At 40.4% G+C, this 12,046-nt stretch overlaps 1 protein-coding gene across 2 annotated transcripts in view; it reads left to right on the top strand.

The window, feature by feature from the left end:
* Window positions 1–353: 353 nt before the first annotated feature.
* LOC126986750 (snurportin-1-like) overlaps window positions 354–12,046 on the top strand; it is an 82,516-nt gene continuing 70,823 nt past the window's right edge. Inside the window, exon 1 of one of the 2 annotated variants that reach the window (XM_050843129.1) lies at window positions 354–374. The gene's annotated coding sequence lies outside the window, so the exon portion shown is untranslated. Of the gene's footprint in view, window positions 375–848; window positions 1,026–12,046 lie in introns of those variants that run through there. The other variant, XM_050843127.1, reaches the window with a different exon arrangement.

Here is a 12,046-nt window from a genome sequence, read left to right as displayed (position 1 = left end):
ATTAACCATACCATTATCTAATGCATACTGTGAGAGAATATTTTCAATGGTTACTTTTAAAAAGACAGAGAAAAGAAACAGGCTCAAAAACAGCAGTTTGGCAAATTAAATTGTAAGTGGAGAGGGCATCAGACTAAAGTGAGTGCGTAAAATTTGAGCCTTCAGAAGACATGATCAAGTCGATAGGTAAGAATATATTCCCTCAGTGGCGTAATATATGATCGGTAAATAGTAATGAACTTAACCAATTGAAGACTTAAGTTTTATCTTGAGAAAAGTTTTCTTGAAATCCGACTTTAATGGGTAATTTTGTATAGTTTGCATAGTTTGAGTTCCAATTGTCATCATCAGCTGGTCTGTGATGCAATCCAAGGGTAGGTACTGCCCCCTCCCTTGTTGTGCTTTCCTTCCTACCATTGTATCTTTTTAATTTCATGGTGCTACCTACACATGTATTAATAGTTGTATAATCACACACTGTCCTGCCTGGGGGTTGGGATGGCATGTTCCTCCCTTCTCCCTTGTTGTTTACCTGCAACAATAAACTATCAATCAATCAATCAATCAAGTTATCTGCATATAAATTGTGTTTCCATTAAAGTGTGTTAAGTAACATGCACTGTTTTAATATATCTTTCGGTTCATTATGTTTAGCTAAAAACGAGTCAGCATAATTTTAGCATAATTTATTATTACATTTAGCACATGTTGGGTAGAGGTAGCAGATTTTCACAGCACGTCTAGCACATTTTCAGGATGAAGTGCTTAAGAAAATGATGTATACTGAAAAGAAGAGTGTGTAGAAGTGAAAAAGAAGAAAAGAGGAAGGAAAGAAGGAGGACCTAAGAAGCGATACAAAGCGGCACAGGTCAAAAGAAGAAGAAGAAGAGAGTGTGCCGCTGCTAACACTCCGGTACAAAATTTCATCTGAAGCAGCTCGACGCCTCTCCCTAGTGGCTGTCTCCCAACGGTAGCACATAGAGTATCAGAGGTTTTGACACAAGGGCTGTATGCTGCACTCTGAGGTAGGCTATTCCTCCTCCTTCTTCTTATGAGCTGTTCCGCTTTTATCGCTTCTTAGGTCCTTCTCAACACTTCTATACTTCACACCATGCACTTAGTTATTTGACACTGCACACTTATACACTTCACCCGGAACTGATGTTTTTTTTTTCTGAGAGGTGTCCTTTGTTGTGGCAATGGTGGTATTTTTGTGGGCAAGCTGGAAGAATTGGGGGTAAAATTCTAGTGTTTGTCCACACTTCCCTCTCTCCCACACAACAAGCTTGGGGACCTGGGAATGCGGCGTTATCACAAAATGCCTTGCAATCACATAGTTTTTGAGTTTGGGGGAAAAATACCCTGGATGCAATGCAGTAACAAATGATTTCCAGAAAATAGAAGGGGGGGATGAGGGGGGTGAAGCCTTCTCACTAGGGGGGTCGAGGGTGGCGCCTCCTCTGTTAAAGGGGTTGAGGGGGGCGAAGCCCCTTCATTGGTTAGGTTACGCTAGGTTAAGTTAGGTTCTGGATCTGGATGTATAATGCGCAGGGCACCTGTATAGGTGCATAACACACATATTTGTAGTAGGGATGTACCGATGTATCAGTATCAATGGTATCGGCACATTTTAAGAGTATCGGTATCGGCTGATTTTCTGCCGATACTAACGATACTTGAAGGAGTTTGTACGTCGCATGTCACTCGTTGCAAATAATTTTGTTCAACAGAAATTGGATTTTCTTATTTGTTGAAAAAATATTAGAAAAGGGTATTTACCCATTATCATAATACTACATAGCTTGGAATTTCCTGTGATTTAATTTTCATCACTTTAAACAATAAGATTCATATTACTTTGGGTAATACTTTATAAGAAGTCCGCCTCCCCCTTCACCATTCCAGCCCCCCCTACCCCTCAAGACAAGCCTGAGGAACCGGGGTTTGGGGGGAAGCCAAAATCACTGAAAAATGGGCTTCCAAAATTTCCGTAGAAAAATCCCTAAATGAAGGAAAATTCCCTAGTCTCGAAAGTAAGGAAAGTCCCAACTTTATAACCTAACAGCCCCCCTGCTAACCAAGGGGGGCTGCGCACCTCTCTGGACCCCCCCCCACATGTATGATGCGCCGGAAAATCTTTTTTTTTTTTTTTTTGGTGGGGAGCATATTTAAACTACTCCAACCGAACTTTACGACCGGTAGGGGGGGCTGTGCCCCCCCCGGACCCCCCCCATGTAGTGAATTTTCGTTAAATTAGGGATTTTTCTAGGGAAATTTTGGAAGCGGGGGGGTGGTCCAGGGGGGGCGCAGCCCCCCTTGGTCAGGAGTGGGGTCGAGGGGGGCGAACCCCCTCGTTAGCAGGTCGTAAAGTTCGGTTGGAGTAGTTTAAATGTGCTCACCCACCGAAAAAAATAAACACGATTTTCCGGCACATCATACATGTGGGGGGTCCAAGGGGGGCGAGGGGGGCTGTTAGGTTATAAAGTTGGGACTTTCCTTACTTTCGAGACTAGGGAATTTTCCTTCATTTAGGGTTTTTTCTAGGAAAATTTTGGAAGCCCATTTTTCAGTGATTTTGGGTTCCCCCCCCCCAAACCCCGGTTCCCCACAGTTCCCCAGGCTTGTCTTAGGGGTAGGGGCTGGAGTGGCGAAGGGGGAGGCAGACTTCTTATAAAGTATTACCGCTTCAGCGCGGGATTGGCGGAACCCCTTCACTCACCTCATTTGCCTGCCTCAGTCAGTCAGACGGTCTCCCTGCAACGGGGCACGCTGCCAGGGCTGCCTAAATGTACGGCAATTAAGGTAAAGCTAATCTTGCTGAGTCGCCTAGACCTCACGAGGTGCCTCCTCCCTCGCCCCTTGCCAAAACTCATGGGGATGGGTGTTAACACTTGGGTTAACCATGCACTGCTGCCTCGCCGTGCCATATAGGGTTAATATGTGCTTCCGTGGTGCAGTGGTCAGCACGTCTGGCTACGGATCTATGGACACCTTTTTTCAGGCCACCACTGGTTACTTTCTTTTTTCTTCCCTTCTATGGTGGAAAAACGAGTAGTTTTTTTTTCTTAACATTTGATATTGCCTTTTAGCTGCTGAAATTGTTGTATAAAAAAATTAATGCACAGGTATCAGTATCGGTCAAATATTGGGGTATCGGTATCGGTCAAAATTTTGGTATCGGTACATCCCTAATTTGTTGTTAGTTTAAATTTATTCGGCAAGCAGTGTTGGCCTGTGGAAATATGCAGTGCAGGATTGGATGGGGTGGTGGCAGAGATGGGTCCACAACTCTGGCTGGTTTAAACAGGTGGGAGCAGGGCAGTGGCAGGTGCCTTCCAGGAATTGAAAAGTCAACCATTTAGTGATTTCCGGAAAATATAACTTTCTCGAATAAAAAGCATCCTATTTTGTCAGAAATAAGCAGTCAGTCTCTCAGAATTAACTGGCTACCCTTTCCTTAATAATCCCCCCAAATCCTTACATTTAGGGATTTTCTTACTCCCACACTGACAAATGAATTTGTGATGAATTTATAGCCTCTTCCATTTAGACACAAAATCTGGAACTAGGTTCAGGTTAACTAGGTCTGGGTTTGTGCACATTAAATGGAACACAAGTAGACGAATTCTGAAAAATGGAGCCTTGAATCTGGGTGTGTGAACAAACATGATGGCCAGGCACGAATCTGTAGCAAACTCGCATGTTTTTTGTGTAGCCCTACTTGCTTCAGACAATACGATGAGGAGGTTGAAGCATTGATTCTGGTAGATGAAGATTACCATGAAAACAGTTGGAAATGTTTCATTTTGCCTCTACCAAGCACTTCCCCCTTCCCGTCAACATCATTTTTTAGGAAATGTAAGTAAACTTTGTCAGTCTGCTAATGCCACATATATACAATCTCCTAACTCCATGTACAGTCGTGGAACACAAGTGTTGACACAGTTTCCAAAATGTTTCGGACACCGCTAGCGAAAGACGGCAACTATCCAGCAGAGCTGCATTCGAGTTATATAAGATGTATGTGTGTCTGTGTGTGAGTGTGTGCAAGGATCAAAGAGTGTGTGTGGGTGTGAGAGAGATATTATTTAAGGATTTTTCTTACGAAATTGTGAGCATTCCATTAGCTAAATACTTGCTTGGCTTTGGTCGCCAGTGTGCATTCTGGAGAGAGAGAGAGAGAGAGATTAATTTCTCTTAAGAAAAAAAGTCACTGCAAAATAATAGCCTAGTCTTCGTAAATGCATAATAATAACTTTGTATTCGTAAATGCAAAGTAATAGCCTAGTTTCATAAATGCAAATGAATCGCTTAGTATTCTCAAATGCAAAATAATAGCTTTGTAATTCATTTCAATTCATAGTAGCCTACTAGTTTCTTAAATGCGCCGCCTGGTATGGTCGATGACGTCATTGCATAACATTGTCAAGCGAGAGTTAAACGGTGGTATTATTATATATTTTTAAACCATATCAGAATTTTTGTGCACGTTATCAATGTTTTCTTCGTATTTTCTTAGCGAGGACGTTGCAGGAATGAATACAACATTTATTCAAATGTATAATAGCGTTGTAAACAACTTTAGCTGCCCCTGACTAAATTTGAACGAAATGTAAAGAGACATTTTCGTCCGCGAATTTAAAAGTTGTTATCAGTGTGCACAACTGACAAATTCATATCTAATAAATTATGGAGAGTGTATATGCAGTGACATATCTGAACATTAGCCTCCTTCCATGCGGTGTATATATTTTAAAGTCGGGGCTGGTGAACGAAACTCAGTGGACAGTGTGTCATCACTTGTGTCCCACGATTGTACATACAATCCAGTAACATAAGAGTGATGAGTTTCTTTAAACTAAATCTGTTGTCACATTCTAAACTCCTGAGCTAATCAACCTAATGATGAAACAAGTAATTTGCATCAGAAACTGCATAAATGAAATGTTTCACAATAGAGAGATTCATATTATAAGCTCAATAAAATTAGCAAACTCCATCAACGGTCAAAAGTACCAAAATACTGGGGATTTTTTGTCTTTTAATATATATCACAAACCACACATATGACATTTCCTACTATTGCTAACATTACTGATGATGCCATGATGGACTGACTTCAGACACATCTTCATCTGGAAAAAAAATCGCCACTAAAGGATGGGACTGGCGCTCCACTCTGCTGTGAGGTTCTCTCAGACTGGTGAGCACAGCCATACTGCTTCCTGTAAAAAGTTATGTACCTCTGCCTTCTTCGCAACTGCCTAGCAACAAGTATTGGCAGATATATTACCGGAGGAAGATGTCTCGAATGCCAGGGCACTTTACCCACTTTTTAACATCCCTCCAGAGGCATTTAGGGTGGTACTGCTAGATGCGAAGGCTAGCGTCTTTTCCTGTCGTTTGACCATACAGCTAGGCAAAGTTACTTCGTCCCTCAATGGTATTGAGATGCAGCCTCCGCTGCATCTAGGTGTTGGTACGCCTGATCGGGATCAGCTGGCTACGGGCCGGCCCGGATTTCCCATAGTTTTCGTCTGCACACCATCCCTACACTGCCCCTACCTCCAGATCCACCAGGAAACACACCGCTTACATCAGTCAAGAAAAGGCCTAATATGTATAGTTGAGGACATGCCAATGTCCATGGCAGTACAATATATGAAAATAATAGGTCGATATAACAAGGATGGTTTACGGCGTGCACCACCAGCTAAAGGAGCCCAGATCATCACAGGAGTTGAAACAGGAGTTTTGACCGCATCAAATTGAAATAAGTAAAGGAGATACACTTTGTTTAAGTCATATAGTTAAATACAGTTACTGTGAATTACGAATTGCTCTTGCAGCACGTTTTAAGAAAAAATGCTTCCATATCATGTGTTCCTCTATAAATGATGATTTAAATGATAAAGTGCTAGCCTTTTGAAACAAAAATTACATCAATCATGTGTTCTCAGGATGTAAATTAATTATGATCAGTTAATAATAGGCTACAACTAATTTTGTCAACTTACAAGTGCATACATTTTTCATTGTTATTGAATTTAACCCCTAAGGCAAAGGGAAAGATATATACATAGAATATCAATATGTATATAGCAGTTGTAGCTTTTACACATGCTGATAATTTAACAATCACAGACAAAATAGTAACCTATTACTGCTACATTGATTAAGAGCCATTTTCAAACTTAACAACCGTACCTCATCCTGTTGAATAGTAAACCTATCTCTAACACAAACACTAGAATAATAAATTCATTTAGATTAGTAATACAGTACTGTTTTTCAATATTTTTTTTTTCAATGCCTACCCTGCAAGCTTGAGAATGGGGTAACCTGGTTAGTTTAGGTTTGATTCCTTCAAATATTCAATCAAACAGTAAGTTAGTTTAGGTTTGATTCTTTCAAATATTCAATCAAACAGTATATTTTGTTAGATATAATTCAATCTGTCCCAAACATATTAATGTGGTATTAACAAATGTTTGATTGCAGCTTGAAGCAGGAAGAGAGAAGCATAAGTTAAAGAAGACTGGTGAGGGCCCCCCTCCATCGCCGCCCAACATAACTGAATAACATGATGCAGTCACCCCTACTATCTCTGAAGAGTTTCACATGGGCAAGGGTGTTTTTGACACAGTCTCCTTAAATGGTGAGCATCCACTTGATAAAGGGGGTGATCCCAATACTAGTGACCTTTCTTCTAACTGTATGGAATTTTCATTATTATTATCATTATCCTCCTTATCAATTTTCATTTTTCCTCAGATTGGTTTAGATCAAGAGATATATATTTCAGTTCGTACTAAATGAGATATACTCATTTAAAAAAAAAATACTGAGGGGACCCGCCTAGGATTAAAGATGATTTATTTAATATTATCTACATTAGTATGCAATGGTGCCTTCATTGCAAGAATAGGCTTTTTTTTCAATCACAGGAAAACAAATTAACATTGTGTATGAAAGGAAGATGGATTTCCCGAGTCATAGCATTTATTGTCCTTCATATATAAGTATAACAATGTATCTTTTCTCCATGGCTGTGAGTAGAAAATTGCCACCTACAGAGATCCTCACAGCTGCTGGAACTTCGAAGCAGTTCACTTCAAGTGATCCAGTACCTTCTACTCCCACTTCATCCTTACAACCCAGTTCCTTTTCCTCTACAACCATGGACTGTGCTTTTTCTTTGGTACCTTCTGCATCATATCAAAACACATTTGTTGGTGTTGTAGCCTCCACTTTTTCATGGTGCCCCAAAACAAAGGAGGAGATTCGATGATGAATATCGGGGCTGTTGTCAAAAGCAGGAAATTTATCGTGACCTCAAACAGACAAAAAAGGATCATTAGGAGCAGATAAACCACATTACAGAGGGAGATGTTGCAGCAGCAGCTGGGTGCCTTCACAGAGGCTTGCCGTCATATACGCGAGGTTATAGACGTGGTCTGAAGAATGTGATGCCGAATATTATCATGGTGACAGTTCTATGTAAACACAGATGCTTTGTGTCTCAGGGTAATAGTTTCTCACCCACCACAGGCTTAAGGGCTGATGGTACCGAGATGAGCACCGGGGCCACGTACAGCTATTGCGTATGCCTCAAACTTTACGGAAGTATGAAAGGAGAGGTGAGAGCAAAAACAGTGAAGAACAGACAGGAATAGAGGCTTTGGGGAGTTATGAATGAGAAAAAAAGTATTATACGGGATGAGATTTTTTTTTTTCCTTTTTAGGTGCTGCCTCTAACTCTGGAGGGCTCTTTTGAGGAGCATCTTGGACAGTCTCTGCCCAATAGTGGCACAGGTGAATTTTATTTATAGTGGCTACCATGATATATAACTGCTTGGCTCGTGCTGCCCCCCAATGCCCCACTTGAATGCAACTCACTGAGGCTTGGGTTGACTGCAGATCTGGGGAGCATGTGGGTAATCTTCTGCCACTCGGCGATGGCTTGAAAAATCAGCATGATTTTGTGGGACTTGAACCTAGGTCCAGGGGTTTACCATGCCCACACACTGACCACTTGGCATCAGTGCTCACCTCTTTCATTAGCTTTTGAGCCTGTGATGAGTGAGAACTCATTACCCTGGGTACACACGGCAAGTGCAGCATCTTGGTTACCAGTTCACCTTCCCTGGGCATCTGTTTATTGACCTACCTGAAAGAGAAGATAACCAGCTGTGCCCAAACTGTTCAGTCTGGAATCCAAACCCAAGCCTGGGTATTCATGGCTTAAATTCATCCTGAACACTTCACCAGGGAGGCATGCAGAGTGGTCAAGAACAAAACTGATAAAGTGACGATATACAGTATTACTTAAGATGTGCATCTGAAAGAATAATATATTTGTTTTTATACAACTAGAAGAGAACCCATTAATTCAACACAGGTCCAATGCAACATCCGTGTTACCACTGTTTACCTATCCCAAGTTTTCCCAGGTACCCATTTACCGACCATCCTGAAAGGAAGGATGAACAGCTGGGTGAGCTGGATGTCGACTGCCTAGGCCGGGATTTGAACCAAGGCCCTCAGATTTGTAGTTGGGGACGATAATCACTGCGTTCCATTAAAGTGGTGTTCAGGTTATTATTAACAGAATTTGTATTAGCATTGTCAGTAAGTAATGTTATTTGTGATATTTTCATTGATACAAGTTGATGTTTACATAATCAGTGTTTGGTTTCAAGAAAAGGGCATGTGAAAAGGCTGTGTAAGCAATATCTTAGTTATTTTGATTTCTTGAAGTATATACAACATAGGATTTTAATTATATTCTACAATAAAAGCTATGTTCAATTCTGGGGCTGTAATAGATGAACGCCTCTTGGGAGTAAATTTAAAAGGGATCCCCACGGGTCTTCAATATACAGATCTGCCTCCTGGTGGCCACCTCTCTCCTCTCTCCCAATTAATCACTCCATGAAGGTGTCTATAGGCTGCCATTGTTGCACTCTCTGCAATAAAGATGGTATTCAAACCTTGTGTTATCCACTCATCATCATTAGTTATTACTAGTCCACTGCAGGACAAAGGCCTTTCCAACATTCTCAGCCTCTACACGTCTGATGTTGATGTGTATAGTATTCCATCCTGCTCCAGCAAATGATCTTGTATGATCTTTACGTGGTCTTCTGTCTGGCCAGATTTGTAATGTGTTGTGAATATAAATAATGTTACTAAATGAAAATGCACACACACACACACACAATTATTGAAATCATGTACATATGTATGACTACCTGACATTATGGGGCAGTGAAATGCCCCAATTATCCTACCCTCCAAGTATTGCTATTTCTTTTTATGTGTGTGTGCTAAAGTTGGTTAAGAGTAATATAATTAATGTGCTCTTCAAACTGGTTTTCTAAACTGTTTTTAGAAGTCTTTTCCTAACTTTCAGTTGTCTTGGAATGGCTATAAAGTTTCCAAATGAAATTTCAGATAGAAGTATGGGTGGACGGCTGCCTGCGGCTCTGCAGACATTGGGCCCATCAAATTCTCACTCTTGTTAGTCACATCAAACCCCATGAGATAAACAGTACAACCTAAAATAAAACAATGCATGTTAATGTAGCAACTCTTTTACTAGTGAGGGAAATAATCGTGGAAAAAATAAAAATAAAAGAGGCACACCAGTGTTTTTACCAGATACCATAAACTGCACTCTGCCAAGTGCTAGGTGTACACACTATATAGGTACTTGCTAAACCAACTTACATAGCCTAATATAATGAATTTTGCTAAGAAGAAAACTCAAAATACACAAACTAACTTTTAAAAACATGGATTGTTTCACCAAAATATTTTGGGTTGAGGTTTATTTTCATTTGATGTGGAACTTTTGCATCAAAGTCTATCTAAATATAAGCTTTGACTTGGCTGGTAAATGTATTTATTTACCATAATGCTGTGAAATATTACTATTGGCCATGCTGGGGTGGAAAGGCTCAGTGGTGAAGGCTGCTTCCTTGATCAAGTTCATAGCATTCACAATTCATACTCATTGAGGTTTACTGGCAGCAGGCTCACTGTAGTATTGCCAAGCACGAATGATTAGGTCATACATCCTGTCATACAGCCTTACCCGGGTGTAAAAATAAATTTTGTTGGGTCTTAGGAGGGCTGTGGTTGGCAAGCCAGCCGCCAGCCTCCCAGCAAGTTGTATACACGCCTTATCCCGTCTAACGTGTCCTGCCACTCTAAAATCACTAAAAAATCATTCACATCCGGGAAAATACTCTTCTTCTTACCTGCGTATGCATGATGAATCATAGTGGTGGTGGCAGCCATCCTCTTCCGCTTGACGCCTGGCCGGGGAGGAGCTTGTTGTCGTCACGTCGTTATCTTCTTGAACGAGTAAAACGCGGAATAGGTACTGTTCTCAGGTAAAAAACTAGTGTCCTGCCTAATAGGGTATTTTCGTACGAAATTTCATTTTATAATTTATTGTATTTCCTACACTTTGCCTAAATTCTAATAACAATTTAAATCATGATTTCGACGAAGATACGGGGGTACCCTTGTCCTCGACGCTCGACCATGTTCCAATATTTTAGCCTCGCCTCGCCTTCATGGGAAGGAACTTGTCCTTGACCTCCCGTCTAGCAATACCACCCTCATTGTTTGTGTATGAACCTCGAGGTCACCTGGACCAATAAAGTTTTCAGAATGATTAACCCCCCATACTCCATCATCCACAATAGTGGTTTGTATGTCAGACTCCCTCACTTTCCTCACTTTTACAGAAATTGAAAAAGTGCCATTTCTTGGATTTCGGAATGACAACTAAACCTGTGCTCTGCCATTGTTTTCTGTCGACGATAAACACACTTGTGTCCACACTTTTCACACACTACATGAGAAGGTAGCACACCGTGATCACAAAGAAATTTCAAAGATTCTTCATCATCTTTGTAAGCAAATTCAATCAAAGCATACATCCATGCTTACACTGACCATGCAACCACCCAAGCACCGACCAAACACTATAGTCTGTTTCATTCTGTCTGTCCACTCAGGAACGTAGCTGTGGCATCTGCGCATTGTTAGTTCGTGATTGCGTGAAGATCAACTTTATATTTTCAGTGATATATTTGAATGTTTGTGTATACAAAAAAACCTTCAAGCCATCGTATATGAACTGCAAACAGAAGATTTGCATCGATAATATACCATACAAGCACATGAAGGAACAACTTGTATATCAAACAGTGTAATCTGATCATACTCGAACAATCTATAGCCTTTCAGATACTCATATTTCATCTCATTCAGGTATACACATACATGAAGTGACATACAACTCTGCAAGTGTCTATACATTAGGAATTTTGAAATGTTGCATGTAAATAACATGAGTAGCCTAATATTTGAAATAGCCTAGCATTGCATTCAACAGTTAATATTTACTGTTTCATGTTATTTCCATTATTAATCGTTATTTACATGCAGTAAATTATTAAGATACCCTTTATTTGCACTTGCAGAGCCAGATGTCTTTTAACCCTTTCTATCCGTGATGCAGACGTCGGTGTCACAGTATGGAAAAGGTCAAGAGGAAATGAAAGAGGATTAATCCTCCTCTAAATTCCTCTTAATCCTCTTTCATTTCCTCTTAAGAGGTTTAGAAGAGGATTAAGAGGAAATGGAAGAGGGTTAAGAGGTTTAGAAGAGGACTAACGGTGTGACACCATCGGACGCCCGTTGGCGTTGCCTGGAATGAGCTATCAATCAAATAAATTAAAAAAACATTGATCATTTGAGCATGATGTGACTATGTTATTTGATACAAGCTTGTCTTTTCATGTGCTTGTATGTTAGATTACCGATGCAAATGACGGAGTTGTTTTTTTGTATATATAATCATTCAAATATATTATTGAAGAATAAGCTTGAATGTCTATTACAACAATTGATTTTCACACATGCATGAACTAGAAATGTGCAGGTGCCACATCTATTAAAATTCCTGCATTGTTGGTGGACAGATAGAATGAAACAGACTATAACACTCCATGTATGTACAGCTATA

The sequence above is a fragment of the Eriocheir sinensis genome, chromosome 62 (genome assembly GCF_024679095.1).
Source record: "Eriocheir sinensis breed Jianghai 21 chromosome 62, ASM2467909v1, whole genome shotgun sequence".
Taxonomy (NCBI): Eukaryota; Metazoa; Arthropoda; class Malacostraca; order Decapoda; family Varunidae; genus Eriocheir; species Eriocheir sinensis.
This window is presented reverse-complemented; position numbering and strand designations above follow the sequence as displayed.